Raw genomic sequence first — 22,425 nt, forward strand, 5'->3', positions numbered from 1 at the left:
TGCGATCGAACCACTGCACTCCAGCCTGGGTGACAGAGTGAGACTCTGTCTCAAAAAAAAAAAAAAAGAAGAAGAAAAGGCATGAAGATTTCAAGTGAAATCTGATTACATGAGTATTCTATAATTAAAATAGGTCCTATCTGGAAACTTAACTCTTGGAATATTGAACTATTCTGTATCATTCAATTCATCCTATTTATATAGTTTAATTATGTATTTGACCCATTTAATCTGAGTATCTTGTAAAAAGAAAACTATGTAGGTTATCTTTTTATCAATTTTAGCATCTGAGAAATCTGATGTCTTTTTGGTGGATGTGGCCAGAGAGAACTGGAACATGTGCTCTCATTGCCAGTTTGATGATTTTTTAACAATCTATGAAATAAATGCTTTTAGAAAATGATTTTACTGGGCAAAGAGAGAGCCAGGAGTGGATGTAAAATTTGTATTATCTATTGTTGCATAACAAATGACACCAAAACTTAGTGGCTGAAATGATACAGATTTTCTGTCTTCCCATTCTGTGGAGATTCAGAGTGTCTTAGCAGGGAGTTTCTGGCTCAGGTCTCTCGGAAGGTCGTTCTCAGTTGTGGCTGGGATTGCAGTTATGTGGAGGCTGTACAGAGCCTGGAGGCTCCATGCCCAAGGTGGCTTAGCTGGCTCAGCTCCTTGACTGGAGAGTTGATGCTGCCTGCTAGTGGGGGCAGGGAGTTCAGTTCCACCCCAGCTTAAGCCTTATCCTGGTGCTACTTGGTTGTAGATCAAATTTTTGGCCAGGTAAGAACCTGAAAGAAGATTTTTCATAATGTGTCAGACTGGCTAGCTACCCAACTCTACGTCTTCATCATGTTTGCCCTGGGGTGCTGCCTCATGCCAGGAAGTGCTCCAGTCTGTGTCTGTCGTGTTCTGTGCCATCCAGGAGCTCACGATGCAACAGAGAGAAGGCTAAGCCCAGGGCCCATGAGAACTGGTGCAGTGAGCAACATGAGCACAGCCTGAATGAAGAAGGAAATGTGTCAGGAAAAGCTTTCCTGAAGAAGGTCAGATTTGAGCTGAATCAGACATGCCTACCTTTTAAGAGAAGGTAGAGGTTAGCCAGGTGAAGCTATGGGCTAGAAGCAGGGAGTTGGGGGAGAAATTCAGGAAGAAAATGCTAGGCAGATAGAATAGATTTAGTTAAGGGAATGAGGCTCAAAACAGCACAGCAAGTCTGGAGAACTTCAGCAGTTTACTTTTGCAGTGCCTAGGAAGATGTTTGAGTTGCAGAAAGATGCCAGGACTGGAGATGCTAGTGTGGTAGGTAAGGGAGTCAGTGCTTCTCCTTCTCAACCACACAGCTTGGTTGCATGTGCATCTCGCCCATCATGTACGTTTTCTCATTCATTCCTCTACAAAGGTCTGAGCATTTACAAGGCTTAAGGCATTATGATGCTTTATTGAACCCTGCAAGGTAGATATGTCCACATTTTATAGATGAGAGACTGGCTGAGGGATATTATTGACTTGCCCAAGATGATGTGGCCAGTGAGTAACAGGGCTGCTTCTGTGTGAAAACCTGAAAGTCAAGTTAACATGCAAGCTAGTTCTTCCTAAGAATCACTGGAGGCACATATTTTGTATAAAGACTGCAGAGCTCCACCCTAGACTTACTTATGTCTAGGGAAGGGCCTCAGGTAGTCCTTACTATTGGTGAAGTTGAGAGCTTAGCTTTGCTTTCACCTTGAACTTGAGTTGAAGTTCAAGTTCTCACATCAGTGAGAGTGGAAGAATTGAGGAAGAGAGCCTGTGGTTTGTTTTCTGTATGTGCTGAGGGGCATGAAGTCCAAAGGATGTTTTTGGAAAATTGTGAGTGACATTATAGCGCCAATCTCTTTGAAGAGATTTTCAAAGCCTCTAAAAAATAAATTGTGAAGAAAGATACCCATAAGTGTCAGTATCTTCGAATCAACACACAGTTGGACTTTTGATATTTGATTTGATTTGATATTTCATGTGGATGGGTAAGTAAAGGTACTAATGAGGTATTTGATAGTGATACTAGAATCAAAAGCTGATAAATACCTGAATACAAAGGCCAGACAAGTAATAATGTCATGGTGTTCCTCAGGACTACAGAAAAACATGAAGAATAAAATTACTAAGAATTATTCAAAAGAGTGCTTTGTTGTTAAGGATTGCTCTGGATGTCATAATGTACTGTTTTAAGCTTTTCACATGTATTGGGTCATTTTATCCTCAAAACCAAAAATGTTACTATTTTTGTATTTCACAGGGCTGTAGAATTTGAAAAAATGTGTAATTTAGTTAATTATTGTTTTTAAATACTCAAACGAATGTGTTTAATTTTTAATATCCTTATAATTTTTTCTGTCTGTTCTGTCATTGAGTGTGGAGTGGTAAAAATCTTCACCTGTGATTGTAGATTTGTCTGTTTCTCTTTTCAGTTCTACGAACTTGTATTTCATTTAGTTGAAGTTCTATAATTAGGTGCATACACATTTAGAGCTCTCAGGTCTTTGTAAGAATTGACTCTTTTTAATTATGTAATGCCTGCTCCTTGTCTTTGGAAGTGCTTCTTGTCTTAATTAAGTTTACTTTGTCTGGTATTGAAATAGCCACACCAGCTTTCTCATGATTAATGTTTGCATGGTATATATACATATATATTTTTTCCATTCCTTTATTTTTAACATACCTCATCTGTATCCTTAAAGTTTGTCTCTTATGGTGTATAGTTAGAGATTTCTTTTTTTTATCCAGCCTTGACAAACTTTCCCTTTTAACTGAGGGATTAGTCCATTTCCATTGATTGTAATTTACAGTGATATTATATATTGGTATGGTTGATTTTTAAGTCTGTTGCCTTATTCTTTGTTTGATGTGTTTGTTCCTTCTTTTTGGCCTCACTTTGACTTACTCAAGTAATTTTTATCATTTTATTTTGTCTCCTTTGCCTTTCAGCCAAGGTTTGGTTTTATTTATTACTGGTTGCACTAGGTGTTAGGATCAATCAATTGATTGATCAATCGATAGATACATAGAGTTGCACATTCATTCATAGATAGATAGATAGATAGTTGAATCACCATCTACATTGAATGCATGTTTTACCACTTCACATTAAAAGTAAGAATCTTACAACTGTTTATTTTCCTTTACCCTTCTCCTGTCCTTTGTGCTGTTCTCAATTTTACTTCTACATTTGTTGTAAACGTCACAACACATTATTTTTTTACTTTCAACCAATATCTTTCTGTAAATATAAAAAAAAATTATAAATCCACACATTTGCCATTTCTTGTCCCTCTTCATTTCTTCCGAGAGCTAATTTTTTCATTTAGTACTACTTCCCTTCAGCCTGAAGAACTTTCTCTATTTATCATATGATAGGTCTGCTGGTGATTAACTTTCTTAGCTTTTACGTAGCTAAAAACTTCATTAATTTGCCTTCATTTTGTTGCCGAGTGTGGTATTCAAGGTTGACAGCCTCCTTTTTCTTTCTTTCAGCATTATATATATGTTGTTCCATTCTGGCCTCCCTTGTTTCTAAAAAGAAGTTGGCTATCATTACTATCTTTGTTTCCCTGTATGTAATACCTTTCTTGTCTTATTGCTTTTAAAAATTTTTTCACTTATGTTTTATTTTCAGCAGCTAGACTATGTTATGCTGTCTGGTTTGAGTTCAATAAGCTTCTTGGCTGATGTTTTCTCCAAATTTGGTACATTTCATCTACATTTCTTCAAATATTTTCAATATTTCAATATCCTATTGTTCCTTTTCTCTCCTCTCCTCTAATTGCCCATGTATTTTATTGTTTGATATTATCTTGCTGGTCACTTGTACTTAATTTCTTTCCAGTTGCTTTTCTCTCTCTTTGATTCAGCAAATTTGTTTTTTTCATTCTACAAAGTCCAATTAGCAAGCCATTCAATAAATTTTTAATTTGAAATATTATATTTTAGTCTCGTATTTTATTTGCTGCTATTTTACAGTTTTTATTTCTGTCCAAAAATGTTCCATCTCTACTCTTATTAGATTTTTTATTTTCATGAATACCTTAATATATTTGATGTAGTTGTTCTAAAGTCCTTCACTAGTGAGCTCACAAAGTGAGTCATTTGTGATTCTTTTTTTTATTGACTGTGTTTATTGTTACTTATGGGTCATATTTTCCCATGTTTAAATATGTTTTGTAATTTAAAAAATATTTAGTTTTAAATTTTTAAATTGTATTCTAGGTATACCCAAAATCGTAATATTCGTTTCATTTCTCAAGAGTGCAAGCTCTCTCTTTTTGGTGGAGATAAGGGTAAGGAGCTGTATATCCAGATCCCTCAACATTTAGTTAAGGTTGGAGTTACACTTTAATTAGATTGAGTTCATCTAATCAGCCTTTTAAAAAAAAGTCTGTCAATATCTCAGCTGGGAGAAAGTTGGTCTATAATTTTAGATCTTTGATTTCCTGTTGGATTAAAAGATTGAAGCATCATGAGAGTATATGGGGCACACAATTTCTCTCAGCCTTTTGTCTAATTTGGGAGGCTGGGGGAAGGTGGGGGTAGATTAGAAGGCTTATTAGGAAAAGTAATTTGCTTTTGCATTTCCTCTTCTAGCTTCCAATCTCCCACCAGTCCATGCCATTGTCTATGGCTTGCCTGTCTCTCCTCGTTACTGCAAGTCTCTCTCCAATGGCTTCTTCCTCCTGATCCAGACTGGGCAGTCCTCAGATAGGGAAGCTGCTGTGGCTGTCAGCTCACCTAGGAAGGGCTTCTTTCTTCCTGGACTTTGGCTTCTTTGCATTTATTATTATTTTCCAGGCCCAAAGAAAAGTAACTTTTTATTTTGTCCAGGTAAAATGCTTTGTCGCCATAGGGTGAAAGGCTTTTTTATGCTTCTAATTGGACACAGAAGTCTCATATGCATTTTTAAAGCAAGTGCCCCAAAGTATAAAGTGTAGGTGAGTTCTCTTGTCCACTGGATGCTGATTGGGTTACAGCAGTTGGAAGCACTGGGTGACCATCAGTGCCCAGTTGAATGTGTTAAGTGACATTCTTCTATTTTTTTTTTTTTTAATCCAAGTCTAAAATCTGTGGTATCTGTGCTATTCTGTTGGGTCACTGCTGGTTACTGATACCTGCCAACCAAATAAGATATCTGAAAGGTAGTAAATAATAATAATAATAATAATAATGATAAATAAAACAGGCATTGCTCTGTAGGACTTACCCTGAGACACTCTTTTTTTAGTTATGGAACTGCCCAATCACATGTAAGCCAGAAAACATGAAAAGTTAAAGATACATACACAGACTTGATTTGTAGCATTACTACTGCTTATGGTTTAAATGTAACTAATTATTCACTGTTTCAGATACTGTGTCAGTGTTGTTAAATGTATTGTCATTTAGTAGTCTGAACAACCCAGGTTAAAACTGAGATTCCAAGTTGGGGTTGGCTGTAAAATATACACCTTTAACCACTGTGCTACCTTGTTCAACGAAGTTTATTAACTAATATTATTTTATCCAATAACTACTATATTGTGGGCATTGATTTGAGAGTGAATTATAAGAGAATTTGAGATAATTTGATATGAGAGATGGACATAAAAGAAATCAAAGACCGTGGAACATATAGTTTTGTTGGTCAAGCTAGGCTTACATAAAACAAACAACCAGTGCTACAAAACACCATATAACAAATGCTATATTTTATGGAGCAAGTTGTATTTTTTATCTTACAATATAGTATTACCATTAAGATAGCAAAGTTGCCTTTAATGTAATGGAGGCATTAATTTGAAGTTTATTCAGAGTGTCAGTATTTCTTGACCAGTCATTTATATTGACATTAATTTCCCTGAAGTTCTAAAGAGAACATATAGCAGACATTAAATATGGAAAGTTTAATCTGCAGGGAGACCTTACCCTAATTGCTATACACACATACCATATACGTGGCTCTGGCACTCCACTTGCTGGGGAGCCAGTGTTGAGGGTTTCTGGGGTGCACAAGTGAGAAGGGAGCTGCGAGCAGCATCGTGGGGTGCTGTTGGTGCTAGTCTCTCGATCCTGCTAGTGTAGTCTGGCTCTCACTTTCATCAACACAATGATTTATATTTAGCCTGTTCATGCACAAGAGCTTTACTGGTAAGAAAGACCTGATTGTGCTTCTATTCTGAAAGCTGAATGTCCTTTGACATGAGAAGTAAGAAGCGCCCAGTAGACATGCCCTATGTCATGGACAAACCATACTGGTATTATTCTAAGCAAAATAAGCCAGTCACAGAAGGACAAATACTGCATAATTCCACTTATGCAAAGTACCTAGTCAGCGGTGACAGAAAGTACAACAGTGGTTTCCAGGGGCTGTAGCAGGGAAGAAGTGGGGGTGAATGCGGGTACAGAGTTTCAGCTTTGCACGATGAAAGGGGTTCTGGAGTTGGGTGGCGGCGATGGTCATACAACAGTGTGATAGTACTTACTCCATCCACTGTACACTTCAATATGGTTAAGTTGGTCAGTTTTACATTATATATATTTTACCTCAGTTTAAAAAATGGAATCATATAAAACATGATGTCTCAATAAAATTTATATTTCAGCCTTTAAAAGAAGTATCCAGTGGATTCTGTTACATTTTACTAACATTATGCTTAATTTTTTGTAGAACAGCAGAAAACATCAGTATTGGTATTGGCATTGTTCTCCACTTGCTTATTAAGGAGATGAATAGCTTTTCTTAGTAGAAATTCTTTGGCCTGAAATCATTGCCACCTGCTCTGGAAAGCACTTGAAGAAGGCTCCAATTATACTTCTAGACAAGAAAGCCCAAACCCAGGGGGTTGCTAGACAGTGATTAGTCTCTCGAAGGGCAGAAAAACAATGTGGGAAAGCCCTGCCCTTGCAGGTGATGAGCCCCAGGAACCTGTGTGTCTTTAAGACAGATTATATGAGACTTAGAGTCCCTGCATCTGATGTTGAATGTATCATGGAGACTAAGTTTTTAAGGAAAAAAAAAAATGAAAGGGAGACGAATTTCAGCAGAACTCTCTAATACTTGGAAGGATGGAAAACTGCCAGTTTATAATCATAGTGGAAAACAGAAATTTGTTGACTTAATTTCTTGGCATGGTATTCTAGGGTTACTTAAGTACTATTATATAATTTTTATTTTTATTTTTTAAGTGACACAGTGACTGATTTAATAGATAGCCATTTAAAAATAATAATTTAAAAGATCAGCCTCCAGATAAGATAAATGCTTTCTGCTTTAGATTTTTGTGAGTTCTTTTCCCCAATGTTTTTACTTTAAAGAAGTATTTGTTATGATATCAGCTAATAAAGGATTTTGCATGTGAAATTGTGAGCAGCTACAAAATACATGTTTTTTGCAACAGTTTCTGCTGGACAAAGAAATACAGTGACTTTGGAAGAACTGAGCTGATGAAAAAGTAAATATTTCCCTGAACTGATGAAAAAGTAAATATTTCCCAATATATTTAGGACTTAATGAATCTCAGGTGCTTTCAAGTTTAAACGTTTTTAAGGAAGGTGGTCCCACCATTCTCTCCTGCCTAGAATAGCATAATAGTCCCACAAAATATATCAGAGTTACCCTCATTTACATTCATATATGGGGATCTGAATAGTAGTCCCATCTAGATGCTGCTCACATTTTGGCTGGGAACTTTACTATAAACTCTGTTTGCTTTGTTATGATATTTGTCTTTTCTAGATGAGTTAGGATTTCCAGCTTTTGATACAATCATTGAAATCCTGGAAAATGACATTATTAATTAGATCATATGAGTCAGTCATGTGCTAGCTTTGAAAATGTGTATTTGTAAAATAAGCTGTGTCTGAGTACCATTTTTAGGAGTGTTAAAAATGAAAATGTGAGATGTATAGCACTCTTTTTTAAAAAATATATTATTTGCCACCAGGTATATTTATCCTTAATTTGCAACCAAGTATATTTATCCTTAAAAAGATTTTGTGACACTGACATTGTAGTCAGCACTTACAGGTTTTTCCATTGTGGCGTTTTTCGAAATTTCTATCTTGGTGTAACATTTCTTTGACCATATATGGATTTGTTAAATTTTATTGTTTATAGAGAATCAATGAACAAAAGTGATGGGCTACATTTGGGTACATTTAATGAAACTTTGAAGAGTGTGTTTTTCTTTTCTTTTTCTTTCTTTCTTTCTTTTTCTTTTTTTTTTTTTTTTTTTTTTTTTTTTTTTGTAAAACCCAGAGAAATATACAGATCTGTTTCAACTCGGTTCAAATAAAAATAAATAAGTAATTAGAATACATAAAAGGCTTTTTTTAAGCTGTCTTTTTTCATAGCATGTGAGGAGCATTATAGAGAGGTGATTATGGGTATACTCATTTGAAACTCAGAAAGATGTCTCTAATTGTATAAGCCTGCCTTTTTTGGAAAGAAAAGGAAAATTTTCAGATTGTTTGGAAATCAATCCGTAACCAAAAAGGGGGATAGAAGGAACTTTGTTAAGTGACTCCTCTGTGCCTGGCATTTTTACATATATTATTTTGTTGGTACACATTCCTGGAAAGTAGGCATTATTTCTCTTTGTTGATGAAAAAATGAATTGCCCAACTTGATTTGTCCAAGGTACATTGTGAATAATAGTGGCCAGGACTTAACCCAACTCTGCCTTACTCAGTGCTGCTGTTGAACAGCCAGCCAGCATTGACTGAATGTGTGCCTTGTGCCAATTCCTTTGTCCACTTTTTTATAATAAATTGTTGTTTGATTCTCACAGTGACCCTTGGAGGAAGGGGCTATAATTAATTCTCTTTTTATAGACCAGGAGGTTAAGTTAGTTACTCAACGTCACATAGTGCCATAGAGGCAGGCTTTGAACTCAGTTGACTTCAGACTTCCAAAGAGAGTACATTAGCTAATCGTTTTGGTTCCTATACTGTATCCCAACTTAGGCAGCCTAGATCCTTTAGAGAGTTGCTCACTTTCTATCTTCTGTAGACTTATAATAAGGGTATTTGCCTGGGCTTACACTATATGTGCTGCATAACCCACATTGATACACTGCAGACAAGACATGAACAACATGGCTCACTTACTGCCTTGGGATCCCACTCATTCAGAAATATCTATGAAGTGTCACATCCTAAGCCACATCCCAGTGATTAAGATAACCAGGCAGGGGATTGTGGTTTAGTGGGAAGATATAGCTATAACTAACCTTTATATCTGGGGCAAATGTTTTAACGGAGGCAGCAAGTCACCATGGGCATGAAGGAGAGAAGTGATCAAAGCTCCGAGAGGTCAAGGGAATGTTTCTCAAAGGCAGCACTGTCTGAACTAGGGAAGCATGGGCTGAAAGTCTCCAGACTCACAGCAGTAGACAGGGGTATTTCAGGTAGCATGTGTCCAGTGGGAAGGCAGGAAGCATGGCCTGGTGAGAGGGTGCTGCAGTGCTTCTGAATAGCTGAGACAGAGCAAATGGGGATGTTGGTAGATGAGACTCCATCCATAGTGACCTTGTCTGCCATCCTGGGAGGTGTTTGGACTTGATCTTGTAGGTGATGAGGAGCAGTGAAAGTGTAGGGATTATAGGTGTGAGGGCAGGAGGGCATGATGACTGGATATGAGAGATTAATTTTGCTGAAAGGCTGGTGTTGGGAGACAGGTTGTGAGGCTATGGTAATGCCTGGGTGTCACACTGAAATTAATTTAGGATGAGAGTATTACTAAATTTGTAGCTGCTGACAGGTGTCCCTACCTTAGCAGGCAGTCCATTCAGATTTGAGATTGTTCAATTGCCACAATGTTCTTATCATAAGCTGTATAACCTCTCTGTAACTTCTGCTACTCAGAATGATGTCTCTTCCTCCACATGACAGGCACTTCCCTAGTTGATTTAAATATTTTTAGGTACACGTCCTATCCACCCATGCCTCAGTTTTTCAGGATCTGCTAGTGCTCAACACTCTTAACTTGAATTGTACAGGAGGTACATGGCCTTTCCAGACTCATACATCATCTTAATGGGGGCTTGCAAAACTATGTAAGATTCTGGCACCTTCAGCTGGGCTTTAGGAGGGGGCTTGTAATGGGTACATTCACAGCATAACAGAACATCCCCTTTGCCCCTCCTACATGGGATGACCGGTTGAGTACAGTGTAGTGCTTGTCTATATTTGTACTGAACTCAATGCTTCTGATAGTGTAGCCTATAATTTCATTAGTATTTATGCCATAGCTAACAGTTGAGAGAGAAACTCAAACTTGCAGGCTTTTTTAACGTAAAATAGTTTGAGCTTCTACTGTGGATTGCATTACTTACTTTTTTTGGATGATGTATTTGTAAGGGCAAGGACTCTTTTTTACTTAATCTTGGTGTCCTCTTCCATCTAGTGTAGTGACTGACAGATGCCAGCCCATCAGGAAATAGTTGTTGAATAAATGTAGTTTGATTATTATTTTGACCTGCATTTGACATTGGTACTATAAAGTTGTTCTAGCTTAGAACATTTGGAATCATGATTCTATTGTATATCATTTTAGTCACTGTCAACCTTGAATCATCTGTAATCACTTTGATAAGCCTATCTTAAGTCTTGCTTACATTATGGATAAGAATGTCTGGTAGACTCAGAGACAAGCCTTGTGGATGCTTAAGACATGTTTCCCACTTAGTATGTCAAAGTGTTTTTAAGAATAGTTTTGGAGTTGATTTATAATCTGGTCTATAATTCAAGTTTCCACATTTACTGTTTTTTTCTACACATTTTTTGGTAAGTCTTTGTTACCCACGCAATGAGTGGGTTCAATTTCTTGGTGGGTGACAGTCCATTGACCACAACTGGATTTAACAAGGGAATTTTATTACTTGCAAGAAGTAAGGACACCAGGATAGCTCCCAGAGCAGTGCCTTCCCTAACTATGGTGAAAACAGGGCTTTCATTAGGCTGGTTAGCTGTCATTGTATGAAGAGGTAAAGGCAGTGCAGGTGCAGCTGCTGGTCATGTTTCTACATGTTCAGCTTCTACATAAGATCAAGCTCCTACATATGGTCATGCTTCTACATACGTTATATGTAATGAAAATTGCACGTAAACCCCTCCCCAGGCAGGGTTTTTAGTAGGGTGATGAGGAGAGTTTGTCAGAGTTCATCTTCAACTCAAGCATTCCTGGATCCAACAGGAGAATCACTTGAACTGGGGAGGTGGAGGTTGCAGTGAGCCGAGATCACACCACGGCACTCCAGCTTGGGTGACGAGAGTGAAACTCTGTCTCAAAAACAAAACAAAACAAACAAAAACCAACACGAACTCAAGGTGCAACACAGACAAGTGGGTAATCTTTCACAGTGTTTACCCGAAAACCCAGGGGCCCTGGGCTACATCTTCTCTCTCCTGTATGTCACTCTCTATGGATTATCAAGAGGTTTAGAAAGTTTATCCTTTTACGTTGAAGAAATTTATTCTAGAATAAATAGGATTAGAACACATTTTGGAAATCTATCGTAAGGCCACAACTTATTAGAAGTTGTAGAAAAGTGGAATAATTTAGTTTCCTTGTAATTGGTATTATTGATTATTGGTTTTTCTTCTTTAGTGGTCTCCAGCTACTTAGCCATGATCGATTGCTATAATCCTTATTAAGTATTTGAATATGTTGAGTACCATCCACTGAAGGAGTCCCAGGGCTGATTGAGGAAGTTTGTGAATATTAAAAGATGGAGATGGCCAGATACAGTGTCTCGGCCTGTAATCCCAGCACTTTGGGAGGCCAAGGCAGGCGGATCATGAGATCAAGAGATTGGGACCATCGTGGCCAACATGGTGAAGCTCTGTCTCTACTAAAAATACAAAAATTAGCTGGGAGTGGTGGCACGTGCCTGTAGTCCCAGCTTCTCTGGACGCTGAGGCAAGAGAATCGTTCGAACCCGGGAGGCGGAGGTTGCATTGAGCTGAGAGCGCACCACTGCACTCCAGCCTGGTGACAGAGCAAAACTCTGTCTAAAGGAAAAAAAAAAAAACATGGCGACACTGAGTTTTGTTTTTTAAAGCACTTTTGTGATTTACAATGTATATGTAACTAAATTTACTGATTTTAAGCATATGGTTTAATGTATTTTCACAAATATGTCAGTTATGCGTCCACTACCTCAGTTCTGAATAGAACATCTCTATCACCCAGCGTGTCCTTTCTGGCGTCTTTGCAGTCAGTCCCTTCCCCCACATGCTGACCTTACCAATCGCTGATCTGCATTCTATTGCTCCAGTTTGCCTTCCTCTAAAATTTTCATATTTTGGGGATTGTACATGTAGTCTTTTGTATTTGGCTTCTTTTCCATAGTATAATGCTTTTGAAATTCATTTACATTGTTGTACATATCAGTAATTGTTTCCTTTTTATTACTGAGTAGTATTCCCTCCTGTGATACACCACAAACTGTTTATCCATTTACCAGTTGATGGATGTTTGGATTCTTTCAAGTTTGGGGCTATTATGGATAAGGCTGCTGTGAACATTCTTGTTCAAATCTTTGTGTAGAACCTGTGTGTTTAAATTTCTCTTAGGCGTATACCTAGTAGTGGAATTGCTGGGTCATGTGGTACGTGCTTAACTTTATAAGCAACTGCCAAATTGTTTTTCAAAGTTCTTGTAACATTTTGAATTTCCAACAATCATTGTATGAAAATCCAAGTTGTTTTGTATCCTTATAAATACTTGATATTTTCAAGCCTTTTTAAATTTAGCCATCTTATTTGGTATGTAGTGGTATCTCATTTAGGTTGTATTTTGCATTTCCCAGATTAATTATGTTGAAGATCTCTTCCTGTGTTTACTTGGCATTTATTTTCTTTGTTGAAATGTGTTGGAAAAGGACATCTTGTCCTTTTTTCTTCTTAATATGGTTGTTTGGCACTTAGTTTTAATATCATTAGTGAGTTTATAAAAAGAAACATAAGGAAAAAGTAGTGTTGCTTTTACAGTTTCTAGAAAGGTGTTCTTAATGGATATTTTGCTTCCTGACTGTGTGTATATGCACATGCACACGTGCTTTTTGGAGGCATGCGTGGAGGAGTTCTGTCATCTGATGGCCGGATTTCATTTATCTTACCTTGCTTCCTTGCATATATACTCTTTATTTCCGAGGAATCTGTCGGTTCACATTCCCCGGGAAAACCACTTGTGGATTTACTAACTACTATAAAGACACACTCACAGTTACACTCTCATCCCATGCAAACCTTAACTCCAGTGCTGCTCTGAAGGCCTTCCTTGATGACCTCCGTCATCAGCCCACAGTAAGCAGGACGTCATCTGGTGCTTTTCAGTTCTCATGCACCTAGCACTATGCAGCAGTACATAATGGGGGAGTCGACACATGACTGTTGTTACCAAGCTGCTGACCCGGGTGACCCAAATGCTCTGTAGTGGTTCTAGGGTTTCAGTGAATACAAATTCAGTCTGAACTGATAGATCTAAAACTAAATCATTTTGAAATTCTACTTCCAAAGCTGCTTAGGTATGCTTTAAGTATAGAATACCTACATTTTGCTTGAGAGATTCTACAAATCTACTTGAAAATGTGTTGCAGCAAACCTATGATTATGATATGACTATGAATAAGACAGGGAAACTGTATAATATTTTTGTATTAGACTTATCTAGGTTAGACAGCCTAAGAGTACCCCAAATTTCATTTCAGATTTCTAATGGGCATTCATATTTTAATCTACCTTTATCAGTGAGGCAAAAGGCAGAGTATGCTCTTGATAACTTTGAAAGTTGAGCTGACTCATAATGTGATCGTGCTGTGTAGAAATTTTTTTTATTTATTCACACTAAAATAGATGAAATTGTAAACTCTTAAGAGGTTATTTAAGAAATTAAAGATCCATTATGATCTAACAGGTCACTAGATTTACACCTAGAAAGTCTTCGAATCTGGAGTTGGCTTAGCTCTGTGACTTTGAAACGGTCACTTAACCACTCTGGGCTTTCTTTTTCTCATCTGTGAAATGAGTCAACCGGAGCAGATGACTATACCATCCCTAAGTTGCAAGCATCTGTGCTATGAATTATTTGTATTAGGATCATTTTGATTTCACTTGGCAACTTGGAAGATATATCCAGTCTTGAATTTCTCCATATGTAGTATTACTCCCTGTCTCAATCCCAATTGAGTGACTTTTCTATCTGTGAATTCATTCTAGTAAGTGTTCAGTACCTTGCTGTTTTCTCCCTTTCAAAAGTGTGAGAAGGATAAGGCAAAAATCATGAGAAAAATGGACAGAGATTTTAGATATAATTTTTGGCTAAGACAAAAAATATTGGTTGTAAAATATTAAGATACAGAACCTTTTGCTTTGTTATTATGTGTCACAATCAAATTAATATTGGCCTAAACATATTTTAAATCAATATTTCTCTAACATAATAATAACAGCACATGATTTTATTAATTTGAGTTTATGGAAATCCCATATACTTCAGCAGGCAAATAAAATACTATCTTACACTTTAGGTATTAAAGCAATAAAAAAGAGCCAGGGAAGATGGAGTTTATATTTCTATTTTAATTGAATACTAACTTATGTTCTTGTTGAACCTTGTTAGGTAATGGGACAGGAGAAAGTAGGCTTTTTGAAAGTTTTAAAAGTGAGTGGAAAGTATCAATCTTAGTTGTTATTTAAATGGACATTTTCAGGCTTTCTTTGTATTTTTTTGAAGCTATACAAAATCTAGGTCAGGATTTGCAGCCTTCCTAACAAATGTTTAGAGTATCATTCATTAGACATTGCTCCAGAAAGGAGATGATAGTGCTGAAGACGCTGGCATAGATGTTAATGAAGTAGTTTTTAGCCATTATCTGTTGGAGTCCCAAGTGCCTCCTTAAAATATTTTTCTGTTGGTTACTCCCATAAACCTGCAAAATATACAGTAAATCTCAATAAAGAGGATATCTATTGCAGCCAGGACACTTCCTTCTCTGTCTGTTGGCTCCTGCTTTTGAGTAAACAAAGACGCAGTCATTTGGACTGATGGTATCTGACAAAAGCAGATGCTGGAGGAGAAGACAGTTAAGGTTTTCAGCACAGGATTTTCTTTAGCATTGCCAGCTGCCCCGATAACTATCACTTTCATGACTCATCCCAGTATCTCCAAGTGCAGCCAAAGCAGAACATGTCCAGCAGAAGTGGCTTTTCTCCAGGAGCCTCCGTTTCTTTCCCCTTTTGTAAAAAGGAGTCATGTTGTTTCTGGTCCCAGTCAATGTTAATTTTCCCTGATAATGAAACAGTCTGTACTTTGAAATTTGAGGCCGTCAAGATCTGTCCTCAATCCAGGAAAATGAAGCCCAAGACCAGCGGAAATGTGTGCTTGTTTGTGACCTTGGGTCTGAACTGCACTTGGAGGACACAACGAGCTACTGGACCCATCCTGTGGTATCTTCTCCCTTTGCAAACATTAACAGTGTTTCTGGGGGACAGTGTACCTGTTTTCCTACCCAGTTTTGCAGTTGTTTTTGAGGAAGCTCCATCATGTCTTACATGATTCTGTGAGCTAGAAGGACTGACACGTCCTTTCTGGGATGTTGAGTATGAAGCGGTGCAAAGCCAGAGTTCCCAGGCTGATGGCAATACACAAGCTTTTGTTTAGTTTGCTTTCCATTGAATACGTGAAGTTGGCCTCATAGTGGGATTTTTGTTTCCTTTTGGAATCAGTCTTAAAGTTTCTTGGAGCAGCTGAATTAGAAATGGGCTTTTAATCCAATTTATCCTTAGATAAATATAATGTCTGTGATTCAAGGAAAATCAGTTTCTTTTGAATGATACTTTTTAATCACTTTCATTCTCCAGCATAATTTTTAATCTTTATCTTTTTCCTTTTAGAAATCTCCAAATTGGACATTCAGAGCAGCATTCTTGTTCTTTCTACATCTTGAATTAGAAACTACCAAGGCCCTGTAAGTCCCGATAAGAAAATAAAAGGTAATTACACTAAAAATCTATTATTAAAATCATGTATAAATCTGGTTATAAAGTAAATGTCCTTTATATGTTGAGCATAATTTAGGTATTCCCCAATTTTTCCCAGCTTTTTCATTCTTAAATACTTTCCCTTCCCTCCTTCTCTCTTTGTTCCCACCCTTCCTCCCCACTTCCTTTACGTATATTCATTTAGCAAACTTTTATGGACTCTACCCTGTGCTGGTCACTGTTCTAAGCACACACACTTTATTCCAGCCTTCCACCCCTGGCAGGAATGGGGAGATTGGCAAAAACCATCCTTGTGGAACTGGCTCCCCAGCCTCTGTGTCAGCTGGTGGAGGGCAGACGCCCGCCATTGGTCTGCCTGAGAGGCTGATCCCAGCACCTGCGCCACCTTCACTATCACCACTGGCCCTGAAATGCTTGGGTGTTTACTTGGCAGTGGTTTTTTTTTTCTGAGAATTCTGAACACTCAGTGGATATTTCATTTCCCCAATTGGGATGTTAGAATTACAATCACTCATGGAATAAGTAAAACAGAAACAGTGTACTGTTCCCCAACTACTGAATATTCTCACTGGACATGGGACCTGGTATATATTTTTTCAACTGTTAATGTAATATAAATATTTAAACAAATAAATGTTACAGATAGATAGCATAGAATGTGACTTTCTACTCGAAAGCCACTTTCCAGAGAAAACACTGGTTAGATTTAGGTGCACATTCTTAATTATTTTCCTCTCCATGCACATACTAATGTTCAGATGTTCAGTCTGTATTAAATGCCTTAACCCAATGAATGAAAATATTGGGGTAAAGATGACCTCATAATTTCTGGCAAATATTGTGTCTTATTCTTTTTCTTGACCTTTGCTAATATAAATAATGATATCTATGAGTTGGGAGCCACTGACGCACCTATGCACTTGGTTTATTTGACGGTGTTTTGTAGTCAGTTTGTAGCCCAGAATGCTTACCTCCCATTACATTAAGAATGCATTAGTTGTTCCAGTGTTCCATAGAGAACCTGGACTCATGTGCCAAGGTGAACACCCTTTTCTTGGGTGGCGGTCAGGAGTGATGAACTTCTCCCTAAGCTGAGAACTTCTGTGTAAATCCAATGTGGCTCTTGCACCATCGATTTCATTTTTTAAAATAATTTATATTGTGGCCAGGTGTGGTGGCTCATGCTGGTAATCCCAGCACCTTGGGAGGCCGAGGAGGGCAGATCATGAGGTCAGGAGACCGTCTGGGCTAACGTGGTGAAAACCCATCTCTACTAAAAATACAGAAAACCCCACAAATATCCAGGCATGGTGGCACGCAGCTGTAGCCCCATCTACTCAGGAGGCTGAGGCAGGAGAATCACTTGAATCCAGGAGGCAGAGGTTGCAGTGAGCCAAGATCACGCCACTGCACTCCAGCCTGGGGGACAGAGCAAGACTCCATCTCGGAAAAAAAAAAAGAAAAAAAAATAATTTCTACTATTGCTTTAAATTCAGGAGGTGCATGTACAGGTTTGTTACGTGAGTATATTGTGTGATACTGAGGTTTAGGATATAAATGATCCCATCAACCAAGTAGTGAGCAAAGTACCTACGGATAGGTTTTCAGCCTTTTTTCCTGTTATCCCCCCAGTAATCTCCAGTGCCTTTTCTTCCCATTTTTATGTCCATATGTACTCAGTGTTTAGCTCCTACTTACATGTGAGAACATGCTGTATTTGGCTTTTCGTTCTTGAATTAATTCACTTAGGTTAATGGTCTCCAGTTGTGTCCATGCTGCTGCAAAGGATGGGATTTCATTTTTTAGTGGCTGTGTAGTATTCCATGGTGTGTATGTACCACATTTTTTAAATCCAGTCCACCATTGATGGATGCCTAGGTTAATCCTGTGATTTTACTATTGTGAATAGTGCCACAATGAATATATGAATGCATGTGCCTTTTTGGTAGGACAATTTATTTTTCTTCAGTTATACACCCATTAATGGGATTGCTGGGTCAAATGGTAGTTCTAAGTTCTTTGAGAAGTCTCCAAACTATTTTCCACAGTGTCTAATTTACATTCCCACCAACAGTGCATAAGCCTTCCCTCTCCTCTGCAGAAGGAACTTAAATGATTCAACAAGCAAAAAACCAGATAACCCCATTAAAAAGTGGGCAAATGACATGCACAGACACTTCTCAAAAGGAGACATACAAGCAGCTAACAAACATGAAAAAATACTCAATGTCACTAATCATCAGAGAAATACAAATTAAAACCACAACAAGGTCCCATCTCATAACAAACAGAATAGCTATTATTAAAAAGTAAAAAAATTAATTTTATGTATCACAGTGTCTCCATCTATCCTTCAGCTGACAGCTGCAAGTCGGTTGATTGCCAGATGTCTTCCTCCTGCCGAACGCCTCTTACCCTGGCTTCCTGCCTCCCTCCTGGGATGCCAGATCATTGCCCCAGATCCCAGACTCAGCCCTTCTACTATCTTCCCCTGGGAGCTTTGTTAACCTCCCCACAGGCCCTTGGAATTGAAGCCCCCATCACTGGATACCCACCACTATGTCCAAAAACAATTTTTCCTTAAATTCCAGCAGTCCCTCCTGAGACAGCCCTGAGTAACCAAGAGGTCTGAGTATCAACATCAGTAGTCCAGAGCCTACTATGGCTGAGGGACACAGTGGGCTGCAGTAACTAAGGGACAGATGACCACTGAATGGACATGAAGCATCTGTCTAGAGCAAGGCTTGTTATCCTGGAATGCCTAGTGCCCTGGGCACTCAGAAACCCTGCCATTTGGGTCTCATGCTCCAGGTATCATTGAGTTGCCAGCTTTGAAGCAAGGCTTCTGTTTTCTTACAGTGAGTTCCTTCAGGAAAACTTGGGCGTGCGAGTGTTTCAGCTAGATTTATCAGCTGACTTAATGGGTTGGAGGGTCTGGCTCTGCCCAAACCAGCCCTGACTCCCTTCCTGTCCATTGTTTCAATTCTTCTCATGTCTGATGACATAAAGCGGTCCTGGAAAGCCATATTCCTCTGTGCTGAGGGTAAGAGTGTGGGCTTTAATGTTAGAAGGACCTGGGTCAGGACCTGGACTCTGCCATGTGCAATATGTACAACCCTGGGAAAGCTGTTTACTTGATGTACCAGCTCTTCATCCATCAAAGCAGAATCACAGTAGTGGCCAGACCATAGGATCATTTCGAGGAATGTGAGTTGCTACATGGGCTGGCACTTGAGAAGTGTTTAAAGTATGTTACTAGCATATGTACTGTGATCTTCTGCAGAATGGAGCTAATACCTACTTATGAGGGTTGCCGTAGGCATTAAATGAGGTGGTGCATGTAAATACACTGTGCTGGGCACATAGCGCATGCTCTGTAACTGAGAGCCCCCTGAGATAATGGTAAAGTAAAAATAGCACTATCAGCAAATGTGTACAGAATGGAACAGGCGTTGTGACCGGAGTGTGGGGGAATATCTAACAGTAGTAGAGAAGAATGGCTGCAGTTCAGTAATCTCATCATTAGTTTAAGTCACTGTTTAAACTTTGGTCACAAAGGTTCATTCATAAAGGCTTTGGTTATGATTGACTACTAGAGTGAATAGTCAAGAGTATGTGTCCAAAAATCATTTTATTCTTATTAGGGGCTACTTTTTGAATATAAAATGCAGTATATTCTTGGATTTTTATGAAATTTAGAAGTTAACTTAAGAATAAAGATAGTAGTAACGATTTTGTTCTCATTAGACCATTTTTTCCCATCATCCTTAAATGGGAAGTATCACTGGAGAATGCTCACCTAGATTATATGGTTGTTATGAAACTATTAAAGGAAGCAAATTGAAATCTAATAACGTTTGACCCTCTTATATCATACCTAAATTAAACGAGAAGTATTTAATAAATGTTGGCATTCGTTTTCCTCTACTTTGAACCAAAGACACATTTGAATCATTGGTGTATTGGAGAATTTTCTTACCATTTGTTTCACATGTTTGCTTTTTGTGCACTTGAAACTAATGATATTACTTGGCTTAAAAATGTCTTTTAAAGAAAAGAGTTACATAATTACCTAATTTACCATAAGTCACCTTAGAAAGTGAATGTATCTGGGGCCAGGCGTGGTGGCTCACTCCTGTAATCCAAGCACTTTGGAAGGCCAAGGCGTGTGGTTCACCTGATGTTGTGAGTTTGAGAACAGCCTGACCAACATGGAGAAACCCCATCTCTACTAAAAATACAAAATCAGCCAGGTGTGGTGGTGCATGCCTGTAATCCCAGCTACTCGGGAGGTGGAGGCTGAGGCAGGAGAATCACTTGAACCGTGCTCCAGCCTGGGCAACAAAAGCGAAACTCCTTCTCAAAAAATAAAAAAAATATAAATAAAAAAAAGAAAAAAAAAGTGAATGTATCTGAGCTCTCCCGGTCATAGAGATGTGTCCTGTTATCTTAGCACCCAGGCCTGGCATTGAACATGCTCAGTACAGATGGGAACGGAATTAAAAATGCAGCAAAGGAATTGAAGATGTGAAAACCCATTTGTTAGAACACTGAGAATATGATGACTTTTCAAATTTGCCTTTAGCAGTACAGTTTAAACTACAAAGAAAAACATTGTAGTGGGAGTAACGTGCATTTGAATGCCGTGACAGTGGTACTAGTTCTTTGTTTTGTGCTGAGTTTAGGACGGGGATGGGCTGGATTCACCTCTCTCTTCTTTCCTTCTGCCCTCCTTCCCCACTTACCCCTCCCCACTCCTTCTCTTACCGCTCCCCACCCCTCCTCCTTATGAGATTGACCTTGTACAAGGGCCATGTGTCCTTGTTCTCCCAGCATCCCCTATGGAGTAACCCAGGCCTCTATGGAGGAGTTACTGATAAGAAGCAATAATGTCACTACGCTTGCTGTTTCTGCATTTGTGATTTGTATTCCTGTAGACTCTTACATCGGTTACACACCAAGGGAAGGAGTAGGCAGCCTCTCTTTCAGAATCCGTGGTGGCACACCTCTCATGCTGACTTAAGTCCACCTCTTAGAGTGGTTTTATCAGTGTCCTTTGCCACATCTCAGCTAATTTGAGATGAAAACATTCTGTCTCTATTAACATCACTATATTCTGGCACAGAACAGTATTACGCCTGAATTTCAACGAGTCTGTTTGCATTTCACAGGAGATATCCAGGCTCAGCCGGAAGTTTTATATTCTGTATGAAATCAAGACTTATTATCTTACTCGGTAATAACTCATTCCTCATGGTAGAAATCTAAAACTGAACTTGCTAAATGTTTTTCTTTCCAACAGTAGACATCAGCAGTCTTAAAAAACACTGTCTTTTTAAAGCAAATTTGCCTTCTTTCATGGTTGCCCACAGGTTAGGATTTGTCATGAGATTAAGCTGGTAGGAATAATACAGCTACATCTCAAAATTTGTAGTCATGCCAAGTGAAAGTTTCTGAAAACCAAAAAATAGTGAAGATACTGCTCTGGATGGGATAGGTTAGTGAGAGCTCCCACTCTTCTTACATATGTATGCACATGCAAACACATGTGCACACACACACACCTCCCAGGGGTGTGATTTGATTTTTTTTTTGAGACGGAGTTTCGCTCTTGTTACCCAGGCTGGAGTGCAATGGTGCGATCTCGGCCCAGCGTGATCTCAGCTCACCGCAACCTCCGCCTCCTGGGTTCAGGCAATTCTGCCTCAGCCTCCTGAGTAGCTGGGATTACAGGCATGCGCCACCATGCCCAGCTAATTTTTTTGTATTTTTAGTAGAGATGGGGTTTCACCATATTGACAAGGATGATCTCCTGACGTCATGATCCACCTGCCTCGGCCTCCCAAGGTGCTGGAATTACAGGCATGAGCCACCGTGCCCGGCCCTGATTTGATTTTTTATTGCAACTCTAATTGAGTTTGCTTCCTTATTTGCTTTTGGCATTGATCTGTCCTGAGTACCATCAAAGAGCAAACCCCTTAAGCATGAGTGTATTTTAATATGTGTAGTATACAGTTCTTCAACCTCTTCAGACGCTAAGAATTTGAATTTTTTTTCCTGCAAGTACAAGAGTATAATGGTTTTGTGAATTTTGGTAATATAAACTTAGGTTTTCCTGGAATGAGTTTCCCTGATTGACACCTAATCATACTCTTATTATTATTATTGTTTACCTTGTTTCACTGTTTGAGTAAAGGGGAAAAACATCTGATGGCATGTTTTGGTTTTTCAGATGTTTTGAAAACATCAAAGTACTATTGATAGACCTTTCATGTATTAATGCCATTAAGGTACAAGTGTGTTAATTTTTTTTAACTTAGTCTATAATCTAAGCTGATCAATCTTCTACAAATCTACTATCTATGGTAAATGAATTCTTATTGTTACATAGGATTATCTTTTAAAAAACAGTACTTT

The 22,425-nt window shown here is 38.4% G+C and overlaps 1 protein-coding gene across 1 annotated transcript in view; it reads left to right on the top strand.

The window, feature by feature from the left end:
- The window catches only part of FAM110B (family with sequence similarity 110 member B), a 155,975-nt gene that overhangs the window by 23,344 nt on the left and 110,206 nt on the right, over positions 1-22,425 (top strand). Inside the window, exon 2 of the mRNA XM_032296143.1 lies at positions 15,901-15,999. The gene's annotated coding sequence lies outside the window, so the exon portion shown is untranslated. The remainder of the gene's footprint in view (positions 1-15,900; positions 16,000-22,425) is intronic.

This window comes from Sapajus apella, unplaced genomic scaffold (genome assembly GCF_009761245.1).
Source record: "Sapajus apella isolate SASKATOON/1434 unplaced genomic scaffold, GSC_monkey_1.0 scaffold35, whole genome shotgun sequence".
In the NCBI taxonomy this organism is placed as follows: domain Eukaryota; kingdom Metazoa; phylum Chordata; class Mammalia; order Primates; family Cebidae; genus Sapajus; species Sapajus apella.